This window comes from Ictidomys tridecemlineatus, chromosome 12, assembly GCF_052094955.1.
Source record: "Ictidomys tridecemlineatus isolate mIctTri1 chromosome 12, mIctTri1.hap1, whole genome shotgun sequence".
In the NCBI taxonomy this organism is placed as follows: domain Eukaryota; kingdom Metazoa; phylum Chordata; class Mammalia; order Rodentia; family Sciuridae; genus Ictidomys; species Ictidomys tridecemlineatus.
In genome coordinates this window covers 23,329,248-23,353,902 of record NC_135488.1, presented here as the reverse complement: position 1 = coordinate 23,353,902, position 24,655 = coordinate 23,329,248, and the positions used below count along the sequence as shown (strand labels likewise).

General features: G+C 39.0%; 1 pseudogene; it reads right to left on the bottom strand.

The window, feature by feature from the left end:
• LOC144368925 (ATP-binding cassette sub-family A member 13-like) overlaps window positions 1-24,655 on the bottom strand; it is a 398,370-nt pseudogene that overhangs the window by 354,986 nt on the left and 18,729 nt on the right.

The window sequence follows — 24,655 nt, the reverse complement described above, 5'->3', positions numbered from 1 at the left end:
AACTTGATTTTAAAAGTAGGGAAAAGATTGGAACACACAATTCATAAAGATAGACATGCAGATGCATATAAGCACATCAAAGATAAATGTTTAAAATCATAAATCATAAATGCAACTTAAATCCATAATCCATGATATGCATTTAATAAAATGACTAAAATTAAAAAGACTGCACATAACAAGTGTTGGAGAAATGTGTAGTATGAGAATGCTCATATACTGCTGACAGTAATGTAAAATTATAAAACAACTTTGAAAAAATAGCTTGTTGGGGTTTTTATTTTTTTTTTAAAGTTAAACATACACCTTCCATGTAATCCAGTTATTTTATTGCTAAAGACAATATATCATATTTTCAGTCAAACATACACAAATGTTCAAAGCAACTTAATTTGAAATAGCCAGAAATGCTACATAATCCAATTATGAATTACTGGCATGGACAAACTATGATACATCCTTTCATCTGAAAAGTAATCAGTGAATGACCACACTAGGCATGGATGAATCTCAAATCATCAATGCTCATCAATTATGCTACATGAAACAGGACAGAAAAAGTACATATTGCATAATTCCATTTGCAAAATTTTCTAGAAAATTAAAACTATGGTGACAGAAAGCAGAGCAGTGATTGCCTGGGAACAGAGGAGGGGCTTGAATTGACAGAGGGGAACACAAAGAATGGGAGGTAGCTTTGGGTAGTGATGAGTCTCATTGATATATTCATATTTAAATACTTACCAGCTTGTATACTTTAAATATGTATGTTTTATTGAATGTCTACTATATTTCAATAAAACTTTTTTTGTTGGGAGGTACTGGGGATTGTTCTCAGCGGCATTCGACTACTGAGCCACATCCCCAGCCCTTTTTTGCATTTTATTTAGAGACAGGGTCTCACTGAGTTACTTAGTGTCTGGCTTTTGCTGAGGCTGGCTTTGAACTTGAGATTCTCCTGCCTAGCCTCCTGAGCTACTGGGATTACAGGCATACGCCTATTTCAATAAAATTTTTAAGACAAAAATCCTTCTAATTTGAGGCAAATAATTTAACCTCTGTAGTCTTTATTTCACAAGTAAAATTGCATAAAACTTGCACCCATTGTACCTCACTAATTTTCCATGGAAACAGAAAGGCTATGTGTCAGAAATTTTGTAAGCATTTATAGCAGGGGTGGGGGGAGATGAAAATAATTTAGAAAATTAGCACAATAGGTACGTGAGTAACATCTGATAAGGATGAGTACTAGAAAAAGAAAAAAAAACAGTATTCAAAAAATTTTTTAAACAAAAGAAGAAAAGAAAATCCTCATAGCAAATTTTCTGTTACTTGCAATTCATCATAATTTTGACATTCATTGCACTGGGGAAGGAAAGGGAGCTACGTCCATCATACATGACTACAGTACTATGCTGGGCATTTTTACATACACTATCATGTTTAGCCTTCATAAAAACCAAGTAAAGTTGGTTATATAATTTGTATTTTACCAAGAATAAAAATGGTAAATGAGGGCCCACTCAAATAAAACCCATCAGATGCAACGTTTGATCTCAAGTCCACCTGCTTTCAAAATCCATGCCAAAATACCAAACTGAGACCATGTTTTAGCTGCATGATAAAACTACACTCAGAAAATTTAAATACCTACATTAGAACATTTAATTCATCTCTATCATACCACATTCTTAGGATGCACTGTTGTTTGTTTTCTTTTTAAAGGAAAAAAAATCGATACAGGAAAGATGAATGCATAAGAACAGGATTGTTCTGCTGTTATTCATGTTGTTTTGTAGTTATTTAGTGCTTCTTAAACTTTCATATGCTTATAAGTCATCTGGGCATTTTCTTAAAATGCATACTCTGTATGTTGGAGAAGAGAGAGCCTTTTTAACAAATGATGCTGGGAAAACTGAATATCCCTATGTGGAAGAAGAGACTAGATCCCTATGTCTCACCCTGCACAATAGTCAAATCAAAGTGAATCAAAGGCTCAGGGATTATAGACTAGAAGCCTTGCAACTGCTATAAGAAAATAGGGCCAACACTCTCTCATATTGGTGTGGACACGGACTAAAAAAGACCTTTAAGCTCAAGAAATAAAACCAAGAATCAATAAGTTAGAGAACATCAAGAATAAGTTACCACCAGCAAAAATAAGTGATATAAAAGGAAGACAAGGGTAAGAGAGAAAGTGAATCATCCTACAAGAGGATGATTCCCCACCCAGAACTTGTGGCCAACAAAGCACTGTGAACAAAAGTATTGAGCTTCTTAAAGTGGCAAACAAAAGGACCCATCCTCTGGCATGCAGATTTGATATTGCATTGAATCCATATAGTGCATATGACCATTTAACTCCAGAAGCCTCTAAGAGCAGCAATTTGAAGAGGTATGAAGGAAAGAACACAAGGTGGCCATGCCACAAGAGCAGAAAAGGTAAATACCCATTGCTAGTTCCAAGCCCTCCACATTGCATATGCAGGCATTCCAAGGAGGAACTAACAACCCCAACGAGATGAAGCAGGGTCAGGACATACCAGGAAAGTGGGAGATGTGGAAACAGACAACCAGCCCTAGAGCAGAAAGAGTCAGAAGTACACATTTCACTTGGGTTCAAAAAAGCATATGTGGCAGGAGGTGGGAAGATCTTGTGAGTCATGCAGTGGAGTTTATAAATTTTAGGGAATTTTTTACTTTATGATACTGGCAAGGAGAAGAAAGCTATGATACAATAAGAAATACATATATTTGGTCACTGCTTTTGTTTCCTTGGCACAGAGTTCCAAAATCCTCAAAGAGATAAGTGTCTTTTAAATACTAATAAGATAGCTGGGGGTCTTGTGCCTGAGCCAGTATGTTGGAGTGTTGACCCTATATTTTCTTCTAGTAGTTGACATGTTTCTAGTCTAACTCCTACATCTTTGATCCACTTTGAGTTGATTTTGCACAGGATGAGAGATAGGGATCCAGTTTTATATATATATATATATATATATATATATTTGGATATATTTGTCAAGGGTCAGACACTATATTTATGTGCATTTTTCTCTGTCTTCTGTTCTATTTCATTGGTTTTCATGTCTGTTTTTATGCCAATACCATTTTGATTCTGATTTTGTTTTATACTCCTGAAGTATAATTTGAGACCAGGTATTGGATGCCACCAACAGCATTCTTGTTGCTCAGCATTGATTTGGCTATTCTGGGTCTTTTATTCCTCCATATGAATTTTAGTATTATTTTTTCTAGTTTCTAGTGAAGAATATCATTGGCATTTCAATGGGGATTCATTGGGGATTGCACTGAATCCATATAGTGCATATGACCATCTTAACAATATTAATTCTGCCTATCCATGAATATTGAAGGTCTTTGCCTCTTCTGAGGTCTTCAGTTTCTTTCTTCAGTGTTCTATTGTTTTTATTGTAGAGAACTTTCACCTCCTTTATTAGATTTATTCCTACAGATTTTTTTTAGGCTATTATAATGGAATTGTTTTCCTGACATTTTTATCAGCAGATTTGTTAATGGAGTATAGAAAAGCTATTGATTTTTGTATGTTGATCTTACATCCTGTTACTTTGCTGAATTTGTTTATTGGCTCTAGAAGTCTTTTACTGGAGTATTTTGGGTCTTCTAAGTATAGAATTGTGTCATCAGCAGAGATAATTTGACTTCTTCTTTTCCTATTTGTATCGCTTTAATTTCCTTCTCTTGCCTGATTGCTCTGGCTAGAGTTTCAAAAACTAAAATTAAAAAGCTTCTGCACAGCAAAAGGAAACAATTAAGAGTATAAAGAGAGGACCTACAGAATGAGAGAAAATCTTTGTCAATTAGAGTAATAACCAGAAATATATATATATATATATATATATCTCACTCAAATATATATATAAATTAACATTTTAAAATGTTTAAAAATTAACATTAAAAATTATATACATATAAATTAACATTAAAAAACAATTAAATCAATAAATGGGCAATTGAACTAAACAGATACTTTTGAAAAGAAGTGCAAATGGCCAACAAACATAAGAAAAAATGTTCAACATCCCTAGCAATCAGGGAAATGCAAATCAAAATTACACTGAGATTTCATCTCACTCCAATTAGAATGATAATAATCAAAAACACAAATAATAATAAATACTGATGAGGATGTGGGGGAAAATATGCACTTATACATTGCTTGTGGGACTGAAAATTAGCACAACCACTATGGAAAGCAGTATGGAGATTCCTCAAAAGATGAGGAATGGGCCCAACCTATAACCCAGCTATCCTACTCTTTTGGTATTTATTCAAAAAGAACTAAAATCAGCATTCTATACCAATACATGCACACCAATATTTGTAGCCACATAATTCACCGTATCCAACTTATGAAATCAGCCTCACTGTCCTTCAATAGACAACCGAATAAAGAAAATTATATATATATGGAGTTTTACTCAACCATGAAAAAAGAATGAAATTATGACATTTGCTGGCAAATGCATGGAAGTGGAGAACATCGTGCTAAGTGAAATAAGCTAGACTCAGAAAGCAGAAAATCCAATGTTTTCTCTTATATATGGAAGATAGAGAGAAATAAGAAATTTTAAAAAGGAGGGGGTCTCATGAAAATAGGAGGAACAGTGGGGTAGAAGAAGGTGAGTGAAGGGAAGAAAGTGGGGATGGGAAAGGAGAGAAACATCAGAATGAAGTTAACCAAACTGTATCACAATGAATTCCACACCTGAGTGTAACTATTAATTCACCAATTTTAAAAATTCTATTTTAAAAAAACATTGCTTGGGGGGAGTGGTTCCTAGACAGCCTCAGGATAGAAGCTGATTGTCAGAAGAACCAACCATGTAATTAATGGGTTCCAAGTTTCACCCTACCTTGTACCCTCTCCTTTACTTTCCCCCAATCACTAAGGTGAGGAGAAAAGCTCAAGATTTTATTAATGGCTAATGGCCTATGATTAATCTTGATTGCCTAACAAAACCTCCATGAAAACCCCAAAGAGTAGGGGCTCGAAGAGCTTGCAGGTTGTGCACTCCTGGAGGTTCTGGGAGGGTGGTGCACCCAGAGAAGGCATGGAGGTTCTGCACCCCTGACCTGCCTCCTCCATACTTTGTCCTATGTATCTCTTCCCTCTTATGGTTCCTCAGTTATGTCCTTTAGAATAAGCAGTAGTCTTGTCTGAAAACTGTTTCCCTGAGTTCTGGGAGCTGTTCTAGCAAATTGTAGAACTTGAGGAAGGGGTCACAGGAATCCTAATTTGTAGCCTATCGTCAGAAGTCAAAAGGGAGGCCCAAACTTGGAGTTGTCATCTAAAGTAAGGACAGACTGTGTGAGACTGAGAACTTAACCTGTGACATCTGACGCTATCTCCAGGTAGACAGTGTTGGAACTGAATTGAATTATAGGTCGCCAACTGGTCTCCAAAGAGAATTGGAAAATTGCTTCGTATGGAAAAAACCCACACATTTGGGCACAGAAATCAGAAAAGCTGAGTATAGAGAAAACTTCAGTTTTTTTTAATTGTTGTTTTGGGGGTTTGTTGTTGTTGTTGTTTTCTCTGCACTTATAACAGGTCCACTTCATGCTTTGAAGATAAACCTTGCTACACCACCACTGGAAGTGGATTTTGTTGGTTTTTTTCCCCCCTTCTTCTTTTCCGTTTTCCATTCCCAAACCATGGCAGAAGCAAGATTAACCTTCTTTTCATCCGAGACCAAGTTATCTGTTCTTTGGCTCAGAGACCTCAGAAATAAAAGAATTCAGACTTCATGACTGGCACCAGTGGATCTAAACCAGTGGCTCTCTCTCAAAGCTACTGCTTGGATAGGAATTATGACTCCTGTGAGGTCTCACCTGGAAGTTAGCCTTTGTAACCTCTCTTTAAAAGCCCACAATGCCCCTTGACAATGAGAAATCACAGCCTCTTAGACAGGAGGCCCATAGCAAAGCAATAAAATTTCTTTTTCCTATTGCTCAAAACCTTGTCCTCACTATTGGAGCAGCTTCAGGGAAAAGGACGGAGATTTCAGGATCACACTGAGCATGATCAGCATGAGACGTTTTCTTCAGTATGAGGGATAGACTTAGTGCTAAATCAAATGAATAGGCCACATAGGAAGTCCATCAGGACTGTCATGAGGAGGATCATGATTAGTCTGCATGTGCATTTATCTAAACCAGAACAATCCCAAGAGGAAAATGAGTCATAAGAGAAAGTTCTGCAAGGACCCAGAGAGGGTGGGGTCTTGTCATAATGGAAGGGAAAAAGCCTGACTATAGTAATCATAAGAGTGAATTGTTCTTGGAGAACCTTCCATTTTAATCTGCCCTTCATGAAGTAGGATGGACTTTTATGAGATCATCTTACCTCACTAACTGAAGAAAATACCCCACATTCTTGTCTCTAGCCTTACCCAGAAGACTGTTCTGGAAACTTCCTTGCATGTTCACACATCGAGCCACTTCACAAGCCTTCCTGAGAAGCCCTAGGAAGGCCTTCCCATAGGATATTTGTTCCAGGGACATTGTACTTTTTCAAGCATATGAAACATCCTGCAGTCAAAAAGAAGCCAGAGATGATAATGATGCTCCAGATGGCAGATCATTATAAATCCATCTAAACAGAGACATAGGCAAATGTCTGGCAGTCCTCATATGAAAGAATTAGATTCTTCGAAATGGTTCACTTAATATTTATTTGTTTGTTTATGGAGTTCCTCCACCCTGATTTACAAAGTGAGGGAAAACCATTTATGGGACCACATAAAATACAAGAAAGAGTAAATCAAGAGAAAAGAAAGAGGAAAAATAAAGAACATAAAATAAAATGAACTTTGAGGCCAAGAATACATTCCCTACTTGATGTATTTGAGTGTGAATTTCCTAGCAGCTGAGGAAAGTAGAAGTTGATCACACATATAATTTTCAGAGTCATAAAATAAAAACAAGGCAAATTTTCTGGAGAAGCAGGACTCCCAAGGCAAGACTCCCATTAGTAGTTAATGTGATAATTCTGAGTATAGCTCTAACAAGAATCTCAAACATATGCATTCCTTAGACTCAATTAGTTCCTGCATTTCTTATGAAAGATTCAACCAATAGTTAAATATAAGGGAACTGTTTAATATGTTATAGTTTTTAGATGCTTTCTGCTATACCAAAAGTTAGATTCAAAATAAACATCTTTCTATTCATTCATTAGCAAAAGAATCTAAATATTGATCTATCATTTGAATGAGAAGCATTTGACCTCATTTTGATGTCCAAGGATTGGGAAGCTTTCCATCCAATGCATACTCACAGGGTGGAGACAAGCTGGTGCTCACAGCCACCAGAGGAGACACGGGTCCCAGGTGAGGCAACAGCAGCCTTCAACTGGAAGAGCCAAGAACAGGAAAGGCTCACTTCTGACAGCTGTGTCTCCAGTTCCTGCCAGCCCAAATACTCTTCCGGTACTGAAACTGGCATGTCTATGTGCCCAGTAATGACCTCTTGCAAAATACGGTCCTTAATAAGAGAATAAAACATCACTTGTAATAAATAAAATCATTCAAATGTGGGTATTTGAAATGTAATCTACCTAGTCTTGTGTATCCAGGGTTCCACTTGAATTGGGCATCAAAGACCATGAACTATAGGATCATGACTACTAAGTCATAGTGCTAGACTCAAATCTTTACTCATGTCCAAAATTATAGACCCCAAAATAAAACCTTATACAGCAATAGAGTCAGGTAACTTATAACCCACTTTATTAGGAACCCAATAAGCAGGGACCTAAGTATTATAGTCAGCTGTGGTAGCTTGTATCCCCATAGGTCCCCAATAAACCAAGTCTTCTGAAAATTGAACTCTCAGTAATGCCTCCCACAATTCATCTAGGCCTGGCTCTGACTCATATTAATCCACAAAGTGAAGCACAGGTGACTTATGCTAATTCCAGTCCTACCTTTTCTAAGCTGTCCTTACATGCTTTAAAAGCCTTCCTTCTGGCCTATTTTTTGGATGCCTGGATACCATGTGAGAAGTCTATCTATCCTCCTGAGAAACTATATGAGGAGGCTCCCCAGAGAAGAGAAGCCTGTGACTTCAGTGGAAAATGAGAGATTCCAGTCCTCCACATCCCAGCTGAGCATCCAGATTCCACGCCCCCCCCATGGCCCTCTGACTATAACTACAGGAGAAGCACCCAGAAAGATCATCAGAAGAACCCCCTAGATAAGCCTAATTAACCCACAGAGTCACAAGAGATAACAGATGTATTTTTTTGTTTTCAACCACTAATTTATGGAATGGTTTGCTACTGACATATCTGAGCACCCTTAGAAAGGCTATCTCACATATATGTGACCTAGAAAAACACTCATCACTGCAGCAGATCCCGCTGGATCCCAGCTCCATGTGAGACTATGAGTTAGGCTATATAGACACAGGGAAATTTGAAATGGGCTTTCTGCCAGAAAAGGATTTATACCTACTAGCAGGGGAAAAAAATGTGCAAGTAGGTAGAGTCTTTTCATGTGCTTGCATGACTTCAAACACACTTTTCCATCTGCCTAGCATTCTCTCTGACTTCTCACTGCTTCCAAATCTTATGTCTCATTTTAGTAAGTCTCATCAACATCTTAGCAGAGATTTACAGATGGTGAGCCCCTGTGCACTCATGCCATCTGCCCTGCTCAGCCAAGAGACTGTGTTCATGTTTGTACTCTCTTCCACATGCCACCTTGCCAAGCAGACACTGAGAAAGCATTGATGGCTGAACTATGTACACATGACCATTCCATGTTCATTTTCCTATGACATTCTTTCACTGGTTTTATCTCATGGCATGTAAGGAAGAAGTTAAAAAAGAAATAGGTAATTCTGGAAGGAAAAAAATGAAGAAAAAACATATTACTATAATGTTTAGTACTCAGAAAGAAAAATAGAAACTAGACTTGACATAATAATCTTTCCCAAAAAATTGTCGAATAGTCCCAAGTTGAGTGCTCTACAAAGGTGAGCGCTCACAGAAGTGTTCTGGGCTGTGACATGACAAACACATGATTTTTCAAAGTCTGTGACCCTGAAAGCCAAAGCTCTGCTATAAGTTGACTGATCACCAGAGTTATCCCTCCACTTTTCTCCCCATATGCAGCTAGAAATGGAACAGTATAAAAGGCCAGGAAACCAGAGAAGCAGAAGTGCCTGGTTAGAAAGTTTGAGATTGTCTTGGGAAAGGTCAAGTTGGTTTTGGTAGACTCGAGGGCATACCCACTCCCAAGCTGTCAGACAGAAGGGATGGAATTGAGGAACACAATTCAGATAGTCAGTTTCCTTTAGGTGTATGAACAATTAATTCAATATTAGCATCTTCAGTTAAATTAACTGAAATTAACCGAAATTAATTTCAATTAATTTAAGAAATTAACCTTAGATATGAGCCCATTTGGTGCCCATGAAAGAGATCAGATAGTGTAGTACTTACAACATCATTTACTGTACCAAGTAACCTGTTGAAAATACTGGTCTCGTTGAAGGAGGTATGGTTGCATAACAGTCCCCAGGAGTCCCTCCAGATCCCAGGGGGCAGAGGGACCTCCTTCTCAGACAAGCGTTCATTTAGGCAGGGAGCAGTAGCATTCTTCGTCAACATCTAAAAGATTAATGAAGATGGAAAAGGGTAACATTTAAAGAGTATAGTCATGCTCACCATGAGCTCAAGAACTACAAATAGAAACAAACAATCAAAATGTTAAAATGCAACCTAAAGTTCTTCAAAATGTGTCTATTCTCTTTATTTTTGCTAGCACAATCCACAATAGGCAAAGCTTAATATTGCATGAGCTTCTTCAATGTTTTATGAAAATGGTTTATGTATAATCCTTGGCTGTGATTTACCTGCTTTAACCCTTCAAAGAACACATTCTTTTCTAGTTTCCATCGATCAGGTCTGCCCTGCATAGAATTGTTCGCTGAAGTCTCCAGGTGAATGAGGATTGCTGCAAGATCAACAATTCAATTTATTCCTCACCCAAGTTAGGCTTATTCAAGCTTGATTTCTATGTACAGTGTGAATCAATAAATTGAATTCTAAGAACACACATTTCAGTAAACTTGACCTGAGGTATTTCATTATCTTCCTTAGAAAGGAAAAACGGGGAAAGACATTATAATCCTGTCTTATCCTTTTTGAAGACACATGAATATGGGTTCCTTGTTAGAGGAGAGTTTTGCTCCTTTAAAGCAACATCCCCTCCTCATTTCTTCTCCCTCCTCCATCAGATGACGAAAAGACAGTCCACTCAGGCAAAAATGAAAACTTGACTTCCTCAGAAGAGTGCAGAAAGAAAAGCATCCACCATAGTCAACAGAAGTTCCAAGGACATGCTGTATACCCAGGAGAAATAAGATCTCTATCAGATACTGAGAAGCAGAGGGGAGGGATATAAAACATAATGATTCACTTACTCACAATGCACCCTGGTCCCTCTCTAGCCTGAGAACTATTTGTGCTGATGTGATTGTAAAAGTCCGACTTCAGTCCTAGGAAACTGCCTATCCAGCTCACACTGTAGGCATATATTGGACAGTAGGATACACCTGTCACTGTGACAGTTTTGTGTATTCAGTCATGGCATGCTGTATGTGAAATACCCCAGAAGGCTTCATAACAAAGCATAAATATACATACAACAGCAGCATAACTTAGCTCCAAACTTTACAACATTGTCAGGCAGTTGCAAGTTCGTTTTCCAATAAATGTCATGTTTGCTCTTAGTGAGTTTCAGTGACAAATAACACTAGAGTTGTTTTACCTTGGATGAAATGCAAATCCTGGGCTATTGCATTCCTGAGAGCACCATCCAGCTGCAGCAATCTCTTTAGGTCTGGCCACTGGGGCAGGCTTTGCAGCACACTCTGCAATTTCTGCAGACTCTGTGATCTAAGAGCAAAAAGAAATGAGTGAAATGAAATGAAAGTCTTTTAAGGCACCAGCTAGGGAAATAAAACTCCCATGCAAATGAAAACATCTCACTACTTTGAAAACTGTGTTCATGGACTGAAAGTCTCATTTCACCATCTAACCAGGTTCATGACAAATTGCATTATTTGAATCAGCTGATTTGTAGATTCTTTTAGGTACTGAATATGAACTAGACATTCTCTTTTATCCCAGAACAAGAAAGTATACTCCTAACAGTATGGAAAAGAAGTGAGGATTGGCATAAAGTTCCAGGTGGAATTCATCACCTTTGGTTATGAGATGTAGGAACAATTTGAGAAAAGTTTCAAAATATTGAAAAGCTGTATGGTGATGATATACAGGATCTATCCAAGTGGTCCCAACTAGGGCAAATTAACAACACCTGTAAGAGTCTCTGAAGTCAAAGGGGGATAGTCAGGCTGCCTGACACCTGCAGTACCTGGAGTTTTAGATGGAAGACATGTTGACGATGGAGATGGAGTAATGAAATTGAGGCCAGCTGCAAAGACTATACTTTTGAGATGTTCACCTTCAAAGCCAAGCAGAAAAGTCACCAGGGGAAATATTTCAAGTACTACTCCATTAGAGATGCATCTGCCTTCCTACCAGAGCATCTCACTAGGGATGGCAGAAGAGACAAAGGATTCTCCATCTCTAGACTCCAGTCTTTTAAACAAGGTAATATATTCCTCAAACAAATGCAGGAATTAACTCAGCAGAGAAGCTGGAAAGAAAGTGAGTCTGAGAATGAGAGGAAATAGAAATGGAAGTGAATGTGGAAGACTGAAGAGCCAAGTGGGAGGTCATGCTGTGGGGAGGCCACTGCCCAGAGCAGGAAAGTCCAGGCTGAGTCTTCTTGCAAGCACAGGGCATTCTCAGCCATGACAAAGATGGCAGGCACAAAGGAGAGAAGCGTAGAAAGATATGGTTTCTAAAAATGCCAAGCAAAATGCTCCAATGGCAGAGCTCTGGCCATGCCACGGCTTTCAGCTTCTAGCCTGCATTTGGACTTTTCAACGCTTGGTCTTCACAGAATCTCAGTAGGCCTGGGTTAAAGGCAAGTTTGATAACTAGTTGCTGCTGTCCTATAGTTTGTAAGCTGATGGATCTGAGCACTGCAGAGGGTATAGAGAGATGGAGGAGGGTTCTGATGACAATTCTCCTACAAGAGATCAGCAGGAGGAAAACCATCCCCACATCCATCACCATGGACATATGCCTGTCTCTAGCCTGAAGTCAGAGACAGCTTCTTGGTCTGAGCCTCCACAGGATGAGGAAGGGCTAGAGTACTCACTCTCTGACACTTTGGATTACGCTGAGGAGGAAGCCTGGGGCTTATGGAAAGACCTGGAGTTTATGAACAAGAGGCAACTGTACTTTATTTTACTCTCTCCAGGGGAAAAAAAAAAAAGATGAACTGTGCGACCTGAAACTTAGATCTGGGCTGTCGAATTTGTTCACGCTCTGGCCAGCAAGGACATCACATGGCCACCTCTGTGAGCAGACACTTCATAGCCACATATATGTTGCAGAGCCAGGCCTTACTGGAGCCTCTCTCTGAGTCCTCGGCTTACCAGGAACACAGACGAAGAGCTCTCACTGCCCAGTCACCTGACCGATGTGACTGGACAGGAGCAGACAAAACCTCAGACAAAACCTCAGCAGGGAAGAGGGTCTGTAAGGTGCTCAGAAGGAAACGGAGAGCCTGATGATGTTCTCATTTCTTTTGGTTGGAATTTGTGATGGAGGAAGAGAAATGAACAATTGGGTTTGGAGACAGGATGGAAAGAAGGAGAGAGATTTCCTGGACCAAGACTTGTGATAGTTTCCTGCCACACATGAACAGGAATTATACAAACATTTGCAGAAGCCTGGAGGCGAGTGGCTGATTGATTTCATCAGAATGTTCAAACTGGAGACACAAGGACAAAACCTTGAAAGAGAGGCAACAGAGACATCAACAGGTGCAACAAAATCAACCACCAAAAAATACTAAGGTGGGAAAGGAAGCAGCAACAATGCTCAGGAGACTAAACAAGGAGGACAGTGTACAGGGTTAAAGTGTGCAGCCGAGAGGGAAAGTGATAGGAACATCAACCACACACACTCCTACTGGAATAGGACCATGACTCCATACAAAAACAAAAGAAAAAAAATCTACTCCAAAAATAGTAAAGTTAATAAAAGAGATTACAAAGTCTTGATAGTTCCTTTGAGGAGACATTTGACATCCAGGGATCAAAACCAGTGAATCTGAAAAAAAAAATGAGAATGCAAAGAAGGAGGAGAGAGTTTAGGAGATCACCTCTGTCAGTGGCAGAGGTGAGAAGGGCCAAGGTTTAAGAGTATCTGCTCAAGGGTGGGGTGGGGGGACATCCTCCACACAGGCATCTCTGTCAAGCCTCATATCAGCCTAGAGATGTGTGCAGATTATTCCTTTTTGATAGGTGAAGACACAGAGCTCCTGGGCAGTCCTGTACAAAGTCTCCAAAAGACCAGAGGGTTGATACCTAGAAAGAGACTGAGAGATCGTCTAGTAATGTCATTACCAGATGGGGAGGCCAAAGCCCAAGGAGGACATCAGATGCACAGGCAGTAGACTTTCTTGTCACCTAGACAGACCATGGGGCTGCAGTTTTTTATTACCCAAGGCAAAAGTGGCATCTAAATAGAGACATAGAGGCCAATTGCTTACATAAGCGATTCAGAGGCCAATTGCTTATTCAGTGCTATTAGATATGGAAAAATGACAAACCCCAGAATAGGGATGCCTGGGGAAAGGGAGTGAAAGAGAAAAACCATACATTGACAGCATTGATCCTTTCCCAGAAAATCCTTTCCCAGTGACAAGACCAGCCCTGGGGAGGAAATTATCCATCCAAGCCTAGACTGACAGTCTCTAGGAAGAACCAATGTATTAAACCTTCCCCAGATGAGTCCTTTCTCAGTGACAGTACAATGAGACCCCAGAGGTGAATATTGACCACTGTCCCTAGACCTTTCATCTGACCCACTGACTGCTAACCCAGACCCTCCATTAGACACACTCTGGCAATAATTAAATCACTTCTCAGAATGACCTAGGTAAGCCCAGTCCCTTTCTTTCTTTGGGGCTCGTTTTCCACCAGGAAAGTGGGTCCCATGGTGTCATTTTGTCCCTGTATCCCCTGTTCCCGTGTGAAACTTCATTCTTGAATAAAAGATCTGAGCTGATTTGTGAAGTTTGCTTTCATCCTGGTCTATTTTGTGCTAACAAGTGCACATAACAGGTGGATGGCAAAGCCTGTGCTAGGGTCCTCATCTTTCTGACCCTGAGTGTGTATAGAAATTATGTGTGTGGGCCAGGCGAGCTCAGTTGTCCTCAACTGGTACTTGGGGTAATCTTAAGCTTCCTTAATCTTCATATGAGTGAAGAGCCAAGTACAGGTTCCAGGGGCTTCATTCCCTAAGTCAGAGAGCAGGCTGCAACCCAGGCTAATGTGCCAGGGGCAGTTGAGGTTTATAGGGTAATTAAGGTGACTAAATATGCTGGGTCTATGAATGAGTAGTGCTTACATACTTGTTAAGCTTCCCAAACCACCCAGCAGAGAAGCTTTCAATAAGCCAATGCAAAGTCTTACATCGCAATATTCTGCATCTGAAGTTAATTGATGACAGCATGTTGTGTAACTGTCCTTTGTTCAGCTCATTGTTTCAAGGTGTACCTGCTCTTACTGATATTCACCTTTCTCCTTTCTGTTGCGTGCTCTCTCTCTCTCTCTCTCTCTCTCTCTCTCTCTCTCTCTCTCTCTCTCTCTCTCTCGACTCGATACCTTTATTTTTTTATTTATTTTTATGTGGTGCTGAGGATTGAACCCAGGGCCTTGCACATGCTAGGCAAGCGCTCTACCACAGAGCCACTTTCTGTTGCTTTTATAGCCTTGATAGAAATTTCATTGCTGCCTGCAGCTTCAATACCTCTGCCCCTGGGCAACTCTTAGTAAAAGATAGGAAACAAGACCTTCATAGCAAGATCCTATTTCCTAACTCCTTCCAGAAAATGTGAGAGACTAGGAAATGTTGGGAGTTGCTATTTGTGGTATAATTACAAAAAAAACAATATATTCCCATACAATTCTGACATCATAATTCCATGTTCATGGAATTAAAGAGCCAGAGCTCATGTGGCTCATGATGTGAAATAAACCTTTTTGAGATTATATTGAGAAATCTAATTGTTTTCTTCCAACAAAGATTTTAACTGTAGGCATATAATAAAATTCATTTTACTTCAGATTATGACACTTACTGAGAAAAGAGACCCAATCTTACAGAACTGACCATTTTGATGAATTAATTTGATTTCCCTACAAATTAAAAACAACAATACCAGTTCCACTTTTCCCACTTCTAAAATATTTCTAGACTTAATGTAAACATTTCAAATATTTGCAACTTTATAATATGAAAACAGGCAGTTTCTTGTGTAACAGTACTTCTGACATGTATTTTAGAGGTACTCTTCATTTTAAAATACCAAGACATAAAACTTAAAAGCCAGGAATCTGGTATCTTCTCAAATGTCATTCCCCCTTTAGATTGCCTTCCACATCTGAACTGGTGTTCAGAATTTTTCAAAATGTTCTGTCCTAATTGTGGTCCAATATGAAAGTCTGGGATTTCCCTTTTGTTAACTTATCAACCATCTATTCTAGCTAGCAACGTATGCTGGGTTTCCAAATTTGACTATCCCAATAACTTAAGAAAACAGTGAAGAAAGCATGCAAACATACAGAAGTAGCTTCTCAAAATCCAGGAGACCTCTCTGACCTTAGGGGTCTATGGTAAAAGAGAGGAAAGCCTCTGGAATTCTTTATTCTTATATAGGGGACACACAAGGGGAGGTTCCATGGAACATTCTATCCCTAAAAGGGCAAAGGGGCAGAATTATAAAGGATCAGGTGAGTGTAACTCATCCCCACTGGGTGACACCTACTCCTGGAGCCACAACTCATTATTCTAGTAGAGGTAAAGCCCAAGTTATGGTGGGGCACAATAATTGCTTGGTATCTCTTGCTCAGGACTTAAGGGCATGTATTTCCAGAGAAGCTCCTGACATTAACTAGGAATTAGTTTAGCTGCAGTTTCAAAAAAATTGTTTCTGACAGTATCCTCAGGCATTCTTGAAAATTCAGCATTGTCTATCCTTGTTAGTAACAAAAGAGAGAAATGTGCTTTACATCTGTGAAGAGTGAAGACTGTCTTCAGGCCCCTTGGATGCCAAGCTGTCACTCAGGATGAGCAGTCCAGTGTGCAAGGCTTCCACCACTTTCCATGGCTCATCCCCTTCTTCGAGCTGGTTCCTGAGGGCCCCCAGACTATGGCCAGCACCTGTGAGTATCTTCTGAAGCAGGCCACCCTGTTGCAACTGGTGAAACACCTACAAACTCAGAAACAAAAATATGATTATTAATAATAGCATTACAAATAACATATTTAGTAAAAAAAAATATTAACAGACCAATTTAAATGACAGATAACATTTTATTTTGTTGAAAAATTAAAGTGTCTATTAATAACTGCATTTTGACCTCATATTCACTCATAAATTAAAGTTGACAAATTGTAATAATTGATACTGCTAGCACCTTAGTTCTTTCTCTCCCCCACAAAAGAGAAACAAAAGAGAGAAAGAAGAAAAGGGCAATAGCATACATTGTTTTAAATTAAATATTATTTGAATATGAAACTAAGCTGTTTAGGATAATTTAAATGTGCTTTAGGTATTTTAAAATATATGTCATCATTGATACATAGTCATTAAATACCACTTTATGACATGGGGCTGGTAGTTATGATACTAAAGAAAGGACCAAAGCCAGCCTCAGCAACTTAGGAAGGTCTTAAGCAACTCAGTGAAACCTTGTTTCTATATAAAAAATATAAAAAGAGCTGAGGATGTGGGTCAGTGATTATGTAGCCCTGGGTTCAATCCCCAGTACCCCTCCAAAAAAATCATCAGTATTATAGTTTATCATCCATCAAAATAAAGCAAAATAGATCTTCCATACTCAAATGAGCATGGGACCTGCATGATGCAAAGGTATGTGAGCCAATCGATCCTGAATTAACCATGTATTCAAGTAACTCAGATAATGCACAAAGCAAAAGTGCACATTGATGTTGGTCATCTCAATGCCATCCCTTGATAACTTTAGTGCTTGATAAAGTTACTGCCAGCAAGTGAATCACTCTTATATTTTTGAAGGATGCTGTAAGAATATTTGAATATTCAACCTATATCAGCTAAACGTATTAGGGGAGATGAAAGTTTTAAAGGGCTGTGTTCTTGAAGGAAAAAAATCACAAGATGGGAAAGTAACATCTAAGATTGGGAGGTGATGGGTGTGCTAAAGAATCCCTCCTTTAGCCTCCAAAAATGCCCAAGAAACACAAAGCTATGAGCTGGCCAGGGCCTCTTCAGGCTTCCAAGGCCATCAGACAGGTATAATGACTGGAAGTGTGCTACTTCATATCAGCATTTCTGAAAACAGATCAAAGCCTCCATTCTCTTTGTTTGGCTTTAAATCCAACTTTTCTTCTCTTTTTTTTTTTTTTTTTGGTACCAGGGATTGAACATGGGGGCACTTGACCACTGAATCACATCCCCAGTCCTATGACTATTTTGTATTTTATTTAGAGACAAGGTCTCACTGAGTTGCTTAGCACTTCACCATTGCTGAGGCTGGCTTTGAACTTAGGATCCTCCTGTCTCAGCCTTCCAAGCCACTGGGATTACAGATGTGTGCCACTGAACCTGACCCCAGTCACCATTTTTATATAATACTTCTGAGCAAAACCAGACAGAAGGCACAAAGCAAGTGGAATGTGTGTGCACAAATATCCAAGGACCTGATCAAAGCAGCCTGTGGTCAGAAATCTCACAACCCAATAGCAGTATGGATGTAGGAACCTCTTAGTTGTCAGGTGTGTGTTTAAAACACAGATGAACTTTTGGCAACTTGTGTTGAAGGCCTTTTGACCTGAGGCTGGTGGACACCCATGGAAGAAGGTATACACAGTGGCCAGGATGTGGGAGTCCTCAGGCCTTTCCCCAGAATCATGAAATCAAAAGGTGAAGAACATGGTGTTGAAAAAAATGAGTTTAGATACTGCAAACCAGTAGCTCCAAGTCACAGTGTCCAGATGCAGGACTGTACCTGCCCATACAGTCGAAGCCAGCTGACCGAGTGGATGAGATAGTTCTTGGCATCTGACCACTCGGGAGGACAGTCTCCACCATGGCCATCTCTCTCCGCTTCGTCCTTGGATATGCTGGACAAGACTGAACACACCATCCTCTCTAAGGAGCTGTCTGTGGGAATCTGGCAACAATATGAAAGAAATGCTTAAAAGTAAAACCTTTGTTTTTTCCTAGAACATTTCTTTTCTAAAAATAATACCGCAATCTTTTCAAAGTGAAGCTCTTACATTTGCCTGATTAAAGAAGTAACCAGGTGACAAAGTGTTGCTTGTAGTGTCTGTGTGATTTATCCTGAGGGTACACTTTTGTAGTTAAGGAAGAAAACTGATTCTATTTTTCAGAACTGGCCATAAGCAACAGAAACAGCTGTTTATTCCAGCAGAAGACATGAGGATGACACAAACATGGTTCATCTTCACTCTCCCACCAAAGCAAACAGAGGCCAGCCTAGTTCAATTGATACTTTGCACTAACAAAATTGCTTTTTCTGAGAAAAATTTTCTTTTCTAATTATCAAAACCTGCTTAATTGGGAAGATTCAAATTGAGGGCCTGGTATAGAAACTGTTTAACATTTTTACATCAAATATTTATTTTATACACAAACTTCTCTAAAACTGCTCTCTAAATACTTAAGTCTGTCATAGAATGAGTTACATTCCCCTATAGTGGTGCTATGTTTCAGGAATTTTATTGATTATTGCTATTATCTAAACATTTCTGCCCCCCCAAAATTCATATACTGAAATCCTAACTAACTCTCAGGGTGATGAAATGAGGAGGTGGGACCTTCAGGAAGTGCTTACATCACAAGGGTGCAGCCTTTGCAATGGGATTAGTGCCCATACAAAAGACCAACAAGGGAGCTCCTGCATTCTTTGCACCATGTGAAGACACAGTGAGAAGATGCTGTCTAGGAGCTAGAAAGTGAACCTTCCCTGACATCAGGGGCACTGGAGACTTGACCTTGGACTTCCCGCCTCCAGAACTATGAGAAATAAATTCCTTTTGTATAAGCCACTAAGGCTAGGGGAATTTGTTTTAACCATACAAACAGAATAACACAATGGCAACAATCAGAAAGCATTAAAGTCCTATTTTTTCGTCTTATACTTCTCCTTTAAAACCCATATTTTAAAAAGAAAATGTTCACTCATGATTATCAAAGCCACAAGATGTCTCATGTTTTCTGCTTTTTCTTCCCTTTGATCGAAAATAAGGCAAGTGTGGTGGCACATATCTGCAATCTCAGCTATGTGGGAGGCTGAGGCAGAAGGATGGCAAGATTGAGGCCAGTTGTGACAAGTTAGTGAGACTCTTTCTCAAAATAAAATTGAAAAATGGGCTGGGGATATAACTCAGTGGTAGAGCACTTGTCTAGCATGTGAAAGGCCCTGGGTTCAATCCCTAGTACCACCAAAAAAAAAAAAAGAGAGAGAAAGAAAACAAGTACTGTGGCACCACATACCATGTTAGAAAAATAAGACCCATCCCTGCCCAGATGCTCTGGGTCTCTGAGAGCAGATGAGATGAGCGATTTCTAGATGACATCTGAACAATTTCTAGATGAAAATGCTGTGTAAATTGTTGCTACATCGTATTATTTAGGGAATAACAACAAGGGGGAAGAAAAGCTTGCACATGTTCAGTACAGACTCCATTTGTTTTTCTAACATTTTCAATATGATGGTTGAATGCAGGGTGCAGACCCATGGATACAGAGGGCTGTCCGTATTCTAGACACACTCCCAAGGAGAGACCCAGCAGTGTGACAAGCAGTCAACTGCGCATACCTCCTTTAGCTCAGCTGAATAATTCAGGATTTGTTCCATTTGAAGATCATCAAAACCAAACTTGGATTTGAGATCAGACTGGACTTTCTGTGGATCCCACACCATATTCTGCAGGGACAGTTGATAAACTGACTCTACAAAACAATCAACAAGTTATACTGTCAGTAATTTTAATATTTTGATGTGTCTAAAGTAATTCAGAAAATAATGTCATTTTATGAAGACAGAATACCATTTGGGGGTCAAACAGGAACAATGCACAAAAGCTAAAAGAGTCGTTCTCCTTATACAAAGGAGATAGGTTCCAAGATTCCCAGTGGATACCTAAAACCATACATAATAATGAATCCTGCATATACTGTTTTTTTTCATACTCATACATAATAAAGTTTAACTTATGAATCAGACACAGTAAGAGATCATAAATAATAATAATAAAGTAGAACAATAACAACATGCTGTAATAAAATTGCCAGCATCACCACTCTTGTGCTTTGAGGCCATTATTAACTATGATGGGGGCTACTTGAACTCAAGCACTGTGATACCATAACAGTCATTCCGCTAACTAAGACCGCTAAACTAAACAACTGATGGTCAGGCAATATATACAGTATGGATACACTGGACAAAGTAACAATTCACATCCAGAAAAAAAATCTCATGGTATGAGATTTCATCTCATTACTGAGAATGTTATATAATTTAAAACTTACAAATTATTTATTTCTAGAACTTTCTATTTAACATTTTTTGGACTGAAGTTGATCATGGATAACTGAAAGTACAGAAAATGAAATCATAGATATGGAAGACTATTGTACTTGATGCTATAGTGAGTGCGGTGAGATTTCACACACTCTGACATAAATGGTTACAAAATTTCTGAAGTAATTTGAAAACATATTTCAAAACTTGATAAAATTCAATCTTTCAACCCAACGATTTCACTTCTAAAATTCTATCTCAAGAAATCTAATCAGATAACTGAACAAAAATTAATGTTCAACAGCATTATTGTGTTGGTTTTCTGGATAAATTAAATATTAAAAATCAATTAAGCATCTAGCATCAGGGAAAAGAATAATTTACAGTACAGTTCTAATATAAAACACAATGGAAATCTTAAAACTATATTTCTAAAAGTTATTTAAATTCATGGGATTAAGTTCCTTTAACTAAGGTAACCAAGGTATAAAACACAAAAGCTACTCAACCCAGCAACACCTAAAATCTAAGTCCAAAACTCCCAAGGTTTGATGAGATCTCAAAGGAACTTATCCCAGCAATTATAAACACAAAATTGTTTGGTGAAGGACAGAGATGCATAATAAAGGAAAATAATGACCGCAGAGTAGAAGTCTGGTATCTTTTTCAGGTAAAGCTTCAAGGAGGAGATTTGAAGGATGAGTTAGAGTCCATCAATGAGACCAGGGGGCATTTCTAGACAAAGAGAGCAGTTCGTGATGTGCAGTTCCCTGCCAAGAGTGCTCAACATTAGGCACTTCTAGGGGTTATAGTGGACAGCAACAGAAGGTGGTCCTGAAAGAGAGCTCAGGCCAGATTTTAAAAATGTCCAAAAGAATGAGATCTGAGTTATAGAAAGATACTCCAGGGGCAAGTGTATCTTTCAGGTGAACCTTGCACATGACCTACACACATCCTCCTGCGTTCTTTCAGATGAACCTTCAACTGAAAACCTAGTAACTAGGTCATTTCGTATCATGATCCCACGTCCTTCCACTGAGCACTCCATGTGACAGCCATGGTAAAACCATGTTCACATGTATGATCAGACATGGTCATGACATTTAAAAAGGGGGTAGTGGAGTTAAAGTTAAAGGGGACTTCAGGGAGGTTTTGAAAACAGGGTGGATCCCAGAAATCCAAGACCCCTGGCTTTCGATCTGATTGTCTTCCCATGACATCATCCGGGTGGAAAAAAAGATTGGTTTCTGAGATTAAAACTAGCAACCATTGCATGTTGAAGAGATGCCAAGCCCTAGGCTAAGCATTTCCCATGCCAGGTCTGAGTTGCCAACCAACAGCACGAACACGGATACTTCCTCCAAGAGGGAAGGAAACAGACAGTCACTTCAGTCACACCTTTAAATTAAGCCAGAATTCACACCCAAGCTGGTTCCCGAGCTAAAATTGTAATTATTATCTCTACTGCTCTCAGAGTTTATTAGAATTGTTCATGGGGTTCCAAAAAGGAGAGAAAAGAATTGTGGCATCAGACTCTGATTAGCTATAAAAACAAACTTCCTAACAAAGTGAAAGACAATCTTGATACCAAATTGTGTGGCTAAACAGCAGGGTGCTCAAAATACGCGAATTAAAAAATTTCAATGAATGACATGTTCGTGAATTAAAAGTTTCAGTGAATGACGTGTTTGGACCAAGAGCCCAAAGCTACTGCCATGACCCATCCTTATTCCTTCGCACATCATAATCTGTTCATCAGACAGAAAGGATTTTTGGGGGGAGACAAGAAAAATGAAAACAATTTTTTAGTGGCTTCTAGAAGTATGCCTTTGCAATAGTAATTTCTTAGCTTTGACTCACTGGCAAATGGATAGAAAATTGCTTATTTTAATTACATTCTTAGCAGTGATTACATTTCCAATTGTAGGGTAAATTGATTGTTATAATTTGAAGGATATACAAAAACCTGAGCCTCCAAATGAGTTTGTTAAAATTGAGGTCACTGAGATTTCAAGGAGGTGTTTTACACATTTCCCACCCCGGCTCTGGGTGCTGTTCTGAACATAAGAAATAGTACTTCCTGCTGCAACTAAATTAAACTTGAAATCCAGTTAATTGATAATATCATACTTTCCCTTCTACAGAGCACTGAAAGAAACCCTTCCACTCTATGGGGGACTCGCTGTGCTGGGTCACAAGAGCAGGTGAAATCTGAAGTGATGGAAGGGGTCATGTTCCATTATTCCATGCAGCAGGAGAAATCTGGCTGGGTCTGTAGACATGTCTGTGTAATCATCACATCATGCAGCTCAGGAGTAAGAGTTTTTGAAAGAAAGAGGCCAGTAGAAAACTTGATCCTGGGCACCTGATCCCCACACCCTGCAACATGGCTTGCCTGCCTTTAATCAACCCTCACACCTGCCCAAGGAGTATCTTTCTATAACTCAGACCTCATTCTTTTGGCCATTTTTTAAAGCTGGTCTGGGCTCTCTTTCAGGACCACTTTCTGTTGCTGTCCACTATAACCCCAGAAGCACCTCGGCAGGAGCACTCTTGGCAGGGCCCTGCATATCACGCTCTGCTTGGTCTCTTTGACTAGAAATGCTCCCTGGTTTCATTGATGGACTCTAACTCATCCTTCAAATCTCCTCCTTGAAGCTTTACCTGAAAAAGTTACCAGACTTCTATTCTGTAGTCATTATTTTTCCTTTATTGATGTATCTCTGTCCTTCACCAAACATGACTTCCCCAGAGCAAGAACTATTTTCTTTTACAGCTTTTTATTCCCACTCTTTGAGGTAGTGTTTGGTCCATAGAAATTCTTTGGTAAGTGTCTACTGAATAAGAGAATTAATAAATAAGTGAGGGCTGGGGATGTGGCTCAAGCGGTAGCGCACTCGCCTGGCATTCGCATGGCACAGGTTCGATCCTCAGCACCACATACAAACAAAAGATGTTGCATCTGCCGATAACTAAAAAATAGATATTAAAAAATTCTCTCTCTCTCTCTCTCTCTCTCTCTCTCTCTCTCTCTCTCTCTCAAAATAAATAAATAAGTGAATGGATAGATGAATGACAGATAGATGAACAGACAGTGGATGGATGGACAGATGTGTTGGTGGACTGGTGAGTAAATGGGTGGAGTGGTAGGTGAGTGCACTTATGCATAGGTGAGCAGATAGACAGATGGGTGAGTGATTGGATGGATGTGTGGGAAGAGGGAGAGACCAATAAACAAATGGATGAATGGATGACATCCAACTTCACTTTTCTCTCATTGCATGTATTTTCCCTAGAAAAATTTGCAAAGAGAATAGCAGTTAACAATTTGAAAAATAATATCCTAGGTCAAGAGAAAAGCTAGTCATGTATAATTTAGTGGTGACACCTGCTGGCATGTGCAAAGCCCTTGGTTTCATCTACAGAACTGAAAAACAAACAAAAGGCGGGGGAAGAAGGGAGGGAGGGAGGAAGGAGCTAGACAATTCCATTCCCTTCCCTGTGGAAGCTCTCCTTATTTAATTAGTGGACTCTTTAAGTCCACATCAACTGGTTTTTCTTACTAGGGTTACTGTTTTCCAAATGTTTATTCCCAATAGGAGTTTAGAAAGAGGAACAGTTGAAATCCCAGAACCAGTGATTGGTATAATCTTCCAAGATATTAGGTCAAAGAATTTTAAATTGAATTATTTTTAATTATAAATATTTTCATTATGAATGACTACAGAATTTCAGCAGAAGTTAAAAGTCAAATCAGTTGAGTTCCAAGTTTTCATTCTACTTCTATCTTTTATTAAAGCAAACGATTCTTTTCTTCATTTAATTGAAACATTTAATTAAATTAAAACTTAAAATTAAAACATTTCTCCAAACAGCATTTTAACTCTATGTTGATTGTCAATCAGTAATGAGACATTTT